At 40.6% G+C, this 10,143-nt stretch overlaps 1 long non-coding RNA gene across 1 annotated transcript; it reads right to left on the bottom strand.

The window, feature by feature from the left end:
• Positions 1-903: 903 nt before the first annotated feature.
• Positions 904-7,673, bottom strand: LOC125378954. The gene is made up of 3 exons (XR_007220544.1): positions 7,649-7,673; positions 4,640-4,694; positions 904-1,029 (listed from the first exon to the last, which is right to left on the bottom strand). It is a non-coding gene; the product is annotated as an uncharacterized LOC125378954 (long non-coding RNA).
• Positions 7,674-10,143: the final 2,470 nt, after the last annotated feature.

Here is a 10,143-nt window from a genome sequence, read left to right as displayed (position 1 = left end):
GCATCACGACACATCACAACACATCCACACACATCAACACACGTCAACATACATCAACACAAACTTACACACATCAACACATCAGAACACATCAACATATATCTCACACATAAACACAGACTAACACACATCACAACACAATACATCAGCACACACCGACAAACGTCACTAAACAATCAACACACATCACAACACAATACATCACCACACACCGCCAAACGTCACTAAACAATCAACACACATCACAGCACAAGACATCGCATCACTACTCATCAACACACATCAACATATATCACCAAACATCACAACACATCACCACCAATCACCACACTTAAACATACATCAAAACAAACTAACACACATCAACACACATCAGAACACATCAACACAACTAACACACATCAACACATATCACAACACAACAGCACACACTAACACACTTCCCCACTATGTAACCACGTCATCCTATTCAATCACACACCACCACATCATGTAATCACACCACTATGTTGTCACATACCGTCACACCATGTCACTCTATGCTACCACACACCACCACACCATGTAACCGCACCACTGTGCTGTCAAACACCGACACACCATGCAACCACATGGCTTACTCATTCCACCACATATTCTAACCACACCACTATGTTGTCACACACCGTCACACCATGTCACTCTGAGCTACCACACACCACCACATCATGTAACCACACCACTATGTTGTCACACACCGTCACATCATGCCACTCTATGCTACCACACACCACCACACCATGTTACCACACCACTATGTTGTCACACACCATCACACCATGCAACCACATGGCTTACTCATTCTGTAAAGCGGGCTTGAGTTTCCACACATGCTGCCATTTCCAGGGTACCGGCTGAGCAGCTTCAATTTCCTTGGGGCTGCATACCGCCCAGTGGACAGATTTCTGTCATCGATGGTGAGTGAATTTCCTGTCGTTGTGGGGTGTCGAGACTCGATGTTGTCAAATTCTGTGAAGTTTTCACACGGATCTGCATCACACAGGACACAGCTCAAGTCAGTATCAATCAGTTCTGTTTACTGATTTAAAAGGAGTGATGTGCCCAGAAATATGTTTGTGTATTTGGTTGTGAGCTTGTTTGTTTGTTTGTTTATACCAGTAATTAAAACCATAAGCACTGGTCTGTGCTATTGGGTAAGATTGCTTTCGTCAACTAAGTCAGCGAAGCTGACCATCACTCCCGCCGGTCGCCTCTTACGACAAGCATGGGTTGTTGAAAAGTGCATACAACGTATTCCACTGTCCGTACACACTTGCAAGCTAAGTAATGATGGTGGGTAAATTAGAATCGCCACTGGTGGGTCGGGCGTTGTCGACATGTCTTTTCATAGGTGAATCCGAACAGGACATGTGTCTGGAGGAACAACTACGATACACAAACTGTACAATTGTAGAACCGATCTTGTGAACTTCAGGTGCTGGTTGGCTTCATGGACTCAGTGGACTCAGTGGGTGTTTGCTGCCATAAAGAGTTTCAAGTGTATTCGAGGCACGAACAATGGGATTTCTATATGAAACCAGCCATTTTTGATAGTTCTTTCAGTAAAAATTATCCTCAAAACATTGTATGACCATTGGTCTGAAACGTGGTGGGTGAGATAGTCACTTTATGAAGTACCAAGTTAGTTCAAGAGAATCGGAAATACAATATGGTTGCCAGTCGCAATACTGGAAAGTACAAAACATTATCCATCGTAATCAATCTCAATAAAATAAGATCATAGTATTCGCTATCGCTAAACAAAGATCTGATGACATCCCACACGTCAGAACGACCTTTCATCCGACCAATCAAAGCGTCGCTTACCAGATCATGAAAGTGACAGTCAGAATGTATTTTGTAGTCGAAAACCTCGAAAACGTTATTCCGAACGTCAGTTACGGCCCGTACGACTGATTCCGTCAAAATTATCGTCTATCTCTCGCTTCCGTGCATTCGTCATATCTCGCCTCTTTCCGTAACCTGCAAGAAGACTCGTCCCCCAATATATGAATGTTATGAGCGAAAATACAACAAACCGATCAGACTTCAAGTTCTTCATCAAAGAATCCCTCAGGAATAAGTTTTGATTTAACATATGTCTTGCATCTAAAAATATACCCAAGACACAGATAAATGTGTTCAATCATTCTGTATAATTCCGTATGTCCCGATGTGATTTGAATTGCATCTGAAATATATAAAATATATGGGGAAATATATGTGAACCATTACGCAACGAGTTTACAATTGTTTTGGGTATGCCCGTTTGCGCTAAGACGGAACCCGGTAGCATAAACAGACACGCGAGCGGCACGAGTCGCTATTCAGCTTGCGCGCGCATCCAAAATGGCGGCACTTTCGTTGCCGGTGGCGCGCGCATCCAAGATGGCGTCATTTTCGTTTCCGGGAAGCGTGCGCCTCCAAGATGGCGGCAAGTGCGTTTTCGAGGGGTCATCTCCCCACCCAAGATGGTATGTGTACACGAGTGGCATCACGTTCGCATGGAGACACGAGTAAAACACCACGTATGTCTACCGATCTCTCTCTATCCGGGGCGGGCGGGTAGCCCAGTGGTTAAAGCGTTCGCTCGTCACGCCGAAGACCCGGGTTCGAATGCCCACACGGGTACAATGTGTGAAGCCCATTTCTGGTGTCCCCCGCCGTGATATTGATGGAATATTGCTAAAAGCGGAGTAAAACTATACTCGCTCGCTCTCTCTATCCTTATAAATATAAATATTACGAATAACAATATTGATAAACGTCTGTTTGAAGACACGCATGACACTACATTTACATGGAGACACGCGTGACACCACGTTTGCATGGAGACACGAATGGTAGCACACATGTAGACACACACGAGTGCCAACACCTAGGCGTAGATGAACGAGTGACAACGTCACGCATGTCTATCGATCTATGTCTCTATTCTTATCCATATAAATATGATAAATAATCATATTTATAAACGTCTGTTTGAAGACAGGCGTGACAGGACGCATGTAGGATTATACGCGTTGATGAATGAGTGACAACGACATAATCATATTTATAAACGTCTGTTTGTAGTCACGCGTGGCAGCACGTTTGCATGGAGACACGAAAAACATCACGTAGGCATACCTACATCACGTTTATATCTGTGCATGTCGATTCACCTTTCGAATTCAGTCGTCCGTTCCACAACACCATCGTAGCGCTAAGGTGATCGCCGCTCACCTACTTTCACTTAGACGAACGACTCATTGCGCTACAATACGATCGCCTTGTGGAACGAGACCTTGCACCTCAAAGTTTACAATCACATCATCATACCCGATGACATGATTTGTGAAATTTTGTTGCAAGATCCTTCGCCGATGTGACGTCAGCCTAGCAACAAAGTTGCTGGGTCATCGAGAGTGTATAAGCTCGTCTGAGTGATCTATCATCTCCACACGCCATCTCCACACAAACCCTGCCACACCAACGCCCCTTTTCAGGGCCACCCATCATAAAGAACGCGTTGATCCATTGCATTGACTACCCTCAAACCAAAACAAAGAACCCTCCTCCCTCTTCCCCCCCCCCCCCCCCCCCCCCCCCCCAAAGAAAAACAAACAAAAAAACTGCTCCCTCCTCCCGCCTTTCCGCTCTCTCTCCTCCCACCCTCTTTGCGGCGCCGAGCCGCCATCTGGGATGGGGAGATGACACCGACGTGCCGCCCTCTTGGAGGCGCACGCCTCCCGGAAACGAAAATGCCGCCATGTTGGATGCGCGCGCCACCGGAAACGGAAGTGACGCCATCTTGGATGAGCGCGCATAACCCACAATGCCCTGCGCAGGTCACGTGACCTCTGATGTCGTCAAACCGACACCGGAAGTAACGTAATCACAGAAACCGACCATTTAGAAGCCATCAACTACTAACATTTGAACGGAGGAGACGTTGCACAGCACCATACACTCTCAACCATATATATTAGACATCCCAAAATGATCGCTTGTTTAGTTTTAGAAATGTTAATCGAGAACTGCGTCATTATATTTTTCATGCGTAGACAGAAATTGAAGTCGCCAGGTTGAAACGAGTGCCGTAAAGCTCGAGAAAGCTGCTTTCTAATTGACTGATGTCGACTTCTTGTTAGTCATTTTAGTCGTTGGTCAAAGTTCGCGCAAGTTCGTTCTGATGTGCCCTATAATGGGATATCCTCAGATCTTTGTTTTGCGGCAGCGAGAACTTAGATATGTTTTAATGAGATTGCCATCGTAATGTTCTTCTCTTCAGAAACCACGTGATCGATGTAGCTGAAACTTCACATATTTCCTCACACCAATGATGACACCTGAAAGCGTTCAAGAGGTTTGAATCCGGTTGTTGTTTCGATATGGGGATATTGCAGCAGGTCTAAATAACATTCATTTATCATAATAATGCGGATCTTTGATCACGTCTGATTCAATATGTGGACGCCAATATTTCGTACCCAACTTACTTTGATGATCTAATGATTTTATTCAAACTAATTGGTGTTGGTTATTCCATAGAATCACACGTGAAGTGTTAATAGGGCAAGAGATATTCGATACGAGTGAGCGACAGTAACAAACTTACCCTTGCTGTAGCACGAGTAACAAATCAACAGGAGAAGCAGCAGTATTATCGGATCCTTCAAAAATCAACATTTAAAAGAATTGAAAGTCGGCTTTAAAATAATAGCAATTATATTTTATAAGAAAATCGAGGCAGGCAAACCTATGGTTGACATAAGTGGTGAGATTTATTTTCTATCAATTCTCAGCATCGGTATCATATGAAAATACGAACCAAAAAGATATATAACACATTAACTGACGGCAAAAGTGTTTTCTATGTAATTGAAAATTTGTCAAAGTTGATTATGTCTATTTAACCAACAGTTTGTAAAATGTAATCTGTGGCTGTGTATTTTGTGTAAAATCATATTGACGACAAGGCTACGAAATGATTTTGCAACCACATGACCCCTACCAGGTTTGACATGTTGTACATTTGAGCCGACTAATCTTAATATATTTATTTTCAAAGATAATTTATCTAAGATACCCATCAGCAGTTGTATATTATGCGAATTATTTTTTTTAAGTTTTCAAAGGTTTATATTAAGTTATACTTTTTAAAATATAACCATTTCCAAGTATTCTTTCGGCGCTGATAATGCATCAGTACAGTTCCTTTTTTTATATAATATCGCTAACTTCAGATATTTTCAATTTTAAATCAAACATAAAAAGAAATCAGCTGATGACCACCGTTTCTGTTGCCCCTCAGTTCATGATCATGATTACTCATTCATGTTATCCCACTCATGTATGCAATTGTTGTTACTGTTAATCATATATATTCTGTACTATGTCCCTCATTCAGTCTTGCTTGACAACGGTATAAGGATCTATACGGAAACGTCACCTTTACAGTATTAAATAAGTTGTTATCCATAAATTATGATTTTGAAGAAGCAGGTACATATGCCAAAAAGTAGGTATATATTCAAAAAAGTAGGTACACTCTTCAAAAAAAGAGAATTCCAATTAGATTTTTTTTCCAGCAATCGTCATTAAGACAATGTTTATGTTTGATTCCCGTTAGTCATATCATGTTTGTTGTGCATTGCGCGCAAACACATCTCAAAATGTATTTTTGGTAAATGTTTATCAGCAAAAATGCAAAGGATGCACGGACATTGCTTTCAGAAACGATTTTAGGCACAATGCACGTGCAAAATGTTGGAAACAAGAGTAGAGACACTGACTATAAAGAACCGTACACAATTCATCAATTGATTACAAATTATCTGACGTGAAGAGAGATCGAAAAATGCCAAGATTAACTGCAGCTGACCGAAATATCGCCACTAGACGTTTGGAAGCAGGGGAGTCCCAGTCTGCCGTTGCAAGACACTTCAACGTTCACCAAAGCCCGACTATGGGATCGATATACCCGCACTAATTCGACTAAAGATCATCCCAGGAGTGGAAGACCAAGAGTGACCACCCCTACTCAGGGTCGGTACATCCGGTTGCATCACCTTCGGAATCGATTTGCTACAGCAACGGATACTGCAGGACAAGTGTCTGGTATGTGAAGAATTTCCGACCAAACCATCAGAAACTGTCTGAGGGAAGTGGGAATTCGAGCGAGACGACCAAAAGTTGGACCTGTCTTGCGACGTATACACCGTCAACGACGTGTCCGGTGTTGCAACAGAGTACAGGTATGGGATCTCAGGAACTGGCGACGCGTTTGGTTCAGCGATGAGTCACGTTTTCCTCTTCAACGAAGGGATGGAAGAAAACGTGTGTAGCGACGTCGACATGAACGTGCTACACATGTGCAATGACTGATCTGAATTAATGCTGACAATGACGACAATGCTTGTGTCGATCACTGTGTCTAATTTCATTTGATTGTGTTCACGCATATTCTGTGTAGAAACATTTACATCCGCTTAATAAATATCCTTATTTTTTAATTATGCGTTTCTTTTTTGGAAGGGTTTATATTTTCCAGCAAGTACGTATATATTCCAACAAGCAGGTATTTGTTCCACCAAGCAGGTATACATTCCAACAAGTAGGCATTTATTCCAACAAGCAGGTATTTGTTCCACCAAGCAGGTATATATTCCAACAAGTAGGTATATATGCTAACAAGTAGGTATATAGTCCAACAAGCAGATAGAAATAAAACAAATTGGAGTACATGTGATTTGACAAAGAGTTAATTTCCTCTATTAGTCATTAACCGTAATATAATGCTACATTTGAGTCTAGGCATCTGTCGACTTCAATCTATATTGACAAGCAGCCTACCGGATGTGCGACGGAGTGTAAACATTAATTCCGAGTTTGCGAGCGATAATACATTGTTCCACAATTTCAATCAGTAATTAAGAGTAAAAGAAGTCCGCATCAGGCATATTTCAGTTCGTGATCATTGAAGGTTAGCTATCCGGCAAAAGAAGGTAACACTTAAAATTGGATTACAAACGTTATCAATACGTTACCTGGCTGAAAATAAAGTTGTCAAAACACTGACAACTTAAGGCCCGAAACACGACTATGTTACCCGTATCAAATACACCCCCATCGACTATATCCATTTCTTGTTTGTTTCATTTACGTCACACAAACAAGGGTGTGTACTTTCTTTAGCCTGGCAGTTAAGTTAATTCGGGGCCGTTAATTTAGTGGGGATACGGATTAGTTAAAGTCAGGTTTGGACAAATTCCACTGAAAAAATTACAGCAGATAGGCATCTAGGTAAAAATAAAATCTGCAATGTTAAGAAACTCTCAATGTGTTGAGTGAGGAAAGGTGATTCGAAATTAAAGTCAAAGTATAAATTTTAAGTATGTGGGTAACGGTAAACATTGTGTCTCGTACAGATCCCAGAACATATATTTTATAAAACATTCACCTCTATTCCACTATTAACCTTTCTCCACTGTAGTAGCCTATACTCATCCCCTTTCCAGGTCTAGGCTCAGGGTTTCCTTAAATACTCCCCTGTAAAAGGTTCCCCTGCAGAATATATGTTAGTGAGCCTTACATAGAACTTTATAACATACAGAAAACAACTTACCTTCTCCATTGTCAAGAGTTGTACCCAGTTTGGTGCTGCTGCAAGTAACGGAATGGTTTTATATGGTTGATGTGTAACATGTGTAGCCTCTGAAATAGCTTGGCGTGGTAGTTTTCCGTATATGGTCATTGGAAAAACCCCGACGTTTATATGACGCCTTCTAAATTTCGTATTTCTGTCCAAATAAGGTTGTTATTTGACATGGGCATTAATGCCAATGGACGATTTTATCAAGCTCCTCCCTTTTCAGCGTAAACCAGCGTATACCGGTATTGCTCGTTCTCGGCTTTCATTGATCAGGTCTTGCCTGTTGTGTTACAGGACGGAGTTTACAATACCTTACTCAACGTTTCCCTTCTGTGCATTCCCTATTCCATGAATTGTTTACAGCACGTATTTGATGTAACGTCGCAACTGCTGGAAGCTGTAACGCGCATTAAATAACGTAACCAGGATCGACAGTTTTAGCACAAGGGATTTGCTGCCATGCCGGTTGATACTTTGTAAGGTGATTTAATGGGATAAAATAGAACTTCTAAAAATTGATAAAACAAAATATATAAAATAAAAAAAAACATTTATCATGCAAAATAGCAACGAAAACATTTAGGTCTTTAGTTCTTTCGTATGACAGTGTCACCATCCTTGGTAATAATCACCACATATGTTAGTTTTATCACTGTCAGTATCCGAACTTTTAGCCTACAAAATAAATGTGTGTTTTCACAAATGGTAATGGCAGATGCGCAAACGATTTACATACAGCTATATTTGTTGGAACGGTTCGCCTTAACGGAGACAGATAATAACGTTCACGAGTTCTGAAGATATATGCTCAGAACCAGTAATGTTTGTCCTAGTATCATACCATTTTACTGAACGTCCGCCCCGCCCTTATAGAAATGAAATTGTCCCCGATGAAGCAAGTCTGGATTGTTCAAAAGTCTGAATCTCCCATATCACTTGGGTCTTTTCCAATTTAACTACAATCGTTTGTTTCTATTACAGTGTATTTCAGTTACTTAATGTTAATCTAGCTCACAACCTGGGTAGCATGCAAATATTGATCTGATTGTGGCCTTTTAAAGAGCGTATAGATGAAAGTCCCGAGTTCTGTCAGAAGCTGTTCATAAGATTAATGGCATATGTACTATATTTTCAATAGTCAGGAACATGCTTCTCTTCAGCCTCAGTTGACTTTGTGGATGTGTTAAAACCAAACACATCTGTAAACTTTAACTGTTTGTCCCTGGTTTAAGATAACTAAAACTTACATAAAGCAGTAGTTATTATGTCACCGTCTTTAAAGATATATTTCATGCATCAAGGGCAATTGGGATTAACATTTAATTCACCATACAAGTAAGCGTTGTTTCCGCCACAGTCAGACAAATACCAATACTGTCCAGTTTGATGACATTTTAACCCCCATGTGAATATTCCCGTCGACGAAAAGCCCCCATGTTCCTGGGAATCTCCTTGATACGTTTATCCACGGCATTTGGCTACCCTAGGCGAATCTTATCACGAATCGAACTAAGATGGAAAAGAACCGCTATCGTAGAATGTTTATCCTCCTTGGCAGGGGACATTCGCAGTGGCACGCCGCGGCATTGTCTGCGCCCTACGTTCAAGAGGGCGGACAAGTTAAATCGTGTGTTATTTGCTAATTGTAGGTCGCTATCGCTATTAATTACCCACTAAAGTCTTCAGTGAGAAGGTTGAGAAGAAAATCGGTTCACTTTACAAGTATGTGATAAAACATTATTGATATTCTTATCTAATAACGAGGTATAAGTCTCTGAATATTAATGTTTCTGCAACCTAATTTAGGGCTTTTTTTTATCACAACCCCAAGTTAGGCCTGTAAAAAGTCATACATATTTTATTTTCAAAACAGTTGAGAAATCTAAAACTTTTAATACCAATATCCACGCGCATGCATTTTTTTTCTTGAAATGTAGTTTAATAATGTATTATTGATACTCCAAAGATAGTTTAGCATAAAATATAAGGAAACCAAAAATATACTAGTAATTCCAATTTGGCTATGATCGACATGAAACGAACCTTAGTTGACAGAGAATGATAGGTATTTCATAAATGCCATACCTGGACTTGTCGAAAGTCATAATTATTGTAGCGTGGCTAGTACATGTCAACGTAATATTTTCGTCATCGGCTATTTAGGTCCATGATACAAGTAAATATGCTTTCAGGTGTGTGCGTGAATGTGTGTGTGTGCGTGTGTGCGTGTGCGTGTGCATGTGTGTGTGTGTGTGTGTGTGTGTGTTTGTGTTTGTCTCTGTGTGTCTTTCAGTTTGTGTGTTTGTTTGTTTAAATGTAAATTTAAATGTAAATTTAAATGAAATCTGTAATACTCTATAATATAATCCTCTCTTTTTATAATCCTCTATTGCATAAGACTCTATAATAAAATACTCATATTTTTACAATGGCCCAAATGATCCTGCTGAGTATCTTGCCAAAGGTAA

The sequence above is a fragment of the Haliotis rufescens genome, unplaced genomic scaffold (assembly GCF_023055435.1).
Source record: "Haliotis rufescens isolate VD_foot unplaced genomic scaffold, xgHalRufe1.0.p SCAF_134, whole genome shotgun sequence".
In the NCBI taxonomy this organism is placed as follows: Eukaryota; Metazoa; Mollusca; class Gastropoda; order Lepetellida; family Haliotidae; genus Haliotis; species Haliotis rufescens.
Note: the sequence above shows the minus strand (reverse complement) of the source record. Positions and strands in the feature narration are given on the sequence as shown.